Raw genomic sequence first — 3,296 nt, forward strand, 5'->3', positions numbered from 1 at the left:
CCAAGCTAGAGGCACTGGGCTAGAGACTGAGGGGGATGCAAAACCCAGGATAGATATCTGCCCTCAGGAGGCTTACCATGCACGGGGGAGTATAGAAAATAAGACAGATGGAATGGAACTAAGAAAAACACAGACAATGCAAGGCAGTGTATTATGTATGATTTTCATTCACTATTTATTGACTGAGCACCCACCATGTGCCAAGCACTGTTCTAAGCCACTTGGAACACAATGGTGAATACACCAAAAGAGAAAGCTTTGCTTTTCTAGATGTTATTTTCTGTTAGCCCTGATGTCTGGGGGAAGAGTTCTCTAAGCAGAGGAACAGCCAGCAGGTGCAGAGCCTTGAGGTGGAGATGAGCTGAAAGAGGATAAGGGCAAGAGCAGTAGGAAATGAAGCCAGAGAGCGAAGCTAGCATCAAATCACTCAGGGCCTTACAAGAGCAACAGAAGTGTGTTTCACTGTATTTGTTGTAATGGGAAGCCATTGTTTTGCCACCATTCCCTCTTCATACCTACAGCTCCAATCATGAAGTTCATTCTGCCATCTGCCGGTCCACTCTGCTCTCTCTGAACCTGAGACTTTGAGCAAATTATTCCTTCTTCTTGGAAGATTTTACTGCTTCTGGACTGGCTAACCCTCCAGAGTTCCATTTAATTAAAACCTCTTCCAAGAAGATTTCCATGAACCTCTTTTCACCTCTCTAATGTAGATTAAGTGCTCCCCAGTCTGTGTTCCTGTAGCATCCTGTACTTACCTGAATTGCAGCCCGCTAATCACTAGTTTACTGAAATACATTCCTACTAAATCATTATTAACTCCTTTGGAGTTCAGCTGTGGCAATTTATTTCTGTATTTCCAACTCCTAACCCCGGGAGGCAATCTGTGAATATTCGTTGAATGAATGAATAATCAGAATACTTTGTCCTAACCACCAGGTCTCTATCCGTGAGGTAAAATTAAGAAGGGGCCCGGGTTGTGGCTCAGTGGTAGAGCACTTGCCTAGCATGCATGAGGCACTAGGTTTGACCCCCAGCACCACATACAAAATAAACAAATAAAATAAAGGTATTGTGTCCACCTATAACTAAAAAATATTTAAAAAGAAGAAGAAGAAGTAGTAGTAGAAGTAGTAGTAGTAGTAGTAGTAGTAGTAGTAGTAGTAGTAGTAGTAAGGCAGTGGTCTCAATTCTCCAGGCCACCTATAGGTCTTACAAAACATTGACTTCTCTTTTCATGCTCTCAAGTACCACCACCCCCCATCCTCTACCCCACCTAGTCCTCACCACCGTGTCTTGCAACCCTCTGCCCTGAGGCTTCTCACGGTTGTGTCTTTGGCTGAAGGAACACTAAGTCTCTCTGGATTGCCAAAAAGAGTCTGTCCTTTTATGCAGTATCCTAAAGCAGGTTTCTACCTGTGAGGTAAAATTAAGCACCCTTTACAAACTGTTGGATCAGACTCCATCCCCATCTACCCAAGCCCCCATCTGATGTGAGGAGAGAATACAAAACCTGAGAGAGGGTATTGAGGTGAGAAATGAATTAAGTTTGAAAAATAGCATTTGTATCAACAAAGTAGAGAAAAGGAGAATATCAATATTTAGCTGGAAGACTTGATGGAACTCTGCCCATACTAGGGGTTCTTTCAGGCAGATTTGGGAAATAAAACTGGAAGAAATGAAGTTCACTGTCGACAAGAACCTCCTTGATTCACTCAGGGTTTGATTAGATTTCTACTATAGGGGTTGTCTACTCAAGGTCAGGGTTGGAGTGTGAGACCACTGAAAGCCATTCCTGCCTTGGAATTCCATACCAGAGGTCAGATGTAGCCTTCCAGACTCAAGTTCCATGGGAGCTATTTGGATCTGCAGTAAATTAACTAGTCCTAGCAGGATGGGAAAGTGCCACTCCTGAAGGAAGCAATTCACTAGATCAGGATGCCTAAGGCTATACTGCAGAGTCCCTTTGCATCCCAGAACAATGGCCTTCAGTGTGCAAGATACTCTGGGTTAAGTGGATAATCTCAGCAGTTCAGAGCCCATCAGCAGAGAGGGCAGGGCTAAGATTCTCAGATAAAACCACTGAGGTTTTTAAACTTCCTGGTGTAGTAACAGCTCCTTCCACCATTTCTAACTTCCACCTACTATTCACTGGAAGAAGACTATGATCAGGCTTAATATTTACTTTACTTTTGTCATTTTCTTTCTTTTTTTTTTCTTTTTAATGCTAAGAATTGAACCAAGAGGCTTGCATATGCTAAAAACAAACAAACAATAAACAAAAATAAAACATCTACTTCTCCACTTAGTGAGGAAACCAATGTGATAGTAAAAGGATGTTTTATTACTGTTTCCTATTATTGCTCTATAGAGGTACAGAGGTACAGCTCTACCACTGAGCTATATCCCCAGATCTTTTTATTAAAACAGGGTTTCACTAAATTGCCCAGGATGGTCTAAAACTTGGGATTCTCCTGCCTGAGGCTCCCAAGTAGCTGAGATTACAGATATGTATCACCATATCCAGCTTTCATTTTCTTTCCTTGAGCCTGGGTCTCACTACATTACCTAGGCTGGTTCTGAACTCCAGGGCTCAAGTGATCCTCCCAGCTCACCCTCCTGAGTTCTGGGACTATAGGTTCGTACCACTGCCACAGTTTAGGATTAATCTTAACAACAATCCTTCAAGGTATTTATTAGTATTGTCATTTGATTGAAGTTTAGAAAAACAAAGAAATTTGCCTGAGGTTAACTGTGATTAAATATCAGAGGCATATTTCTGACCCAGAAATGTGATATCATTGCTGCCTATTATACCATGAATAGGCCTCCCTTCATGTCCCTGGGCTCCATGTCCCTGGACTCTTCCCAGAGGAACCAATTCCCTGAGTTAGCTAGTAGAAAGGGAACAGTCTAGTCTAAGCTCCACTCTTCCCTCCCAGAAGTGATATGAAAAGGAGGACTAAACTAGGCGTAGTAGTGCATGCCTGTAATCCCAGCAGCTTGGGATGCTGAGGCAGGAGGATCACGAGTTTAAAGCCAGCCTCAGAAAAAGCGAGGTGCTTAACAACTCAGTGAGACCCTGCCTCTAAAAAAAAAAAAATATATATATATATATATATAGATAGATAGATAGATAGATAGATAAACAAACCTAGGGCTGAGGATGTGACTCAGTTGTTGTGTGCCCCTGAATTCAATCCCTGGCCCCAAAACAAACAAACAAAAAAAGAGGACCAATTTCACTGTGCCCATCAAACACATGGACATGGCATATACAGTTCTGTCTCTGAAGA

Source organism: Spermophilus citellus (assembly GCF_964194105.1).
Source record: "Spermophilus citellus genome assembly, chromosome: 10".
Lineage (NCBI taxonomy): Eukaryota > Metazoa > Chordata > Mammalia > Rodentia > Sciuridae > Spermophilus > Spermophilus citellus.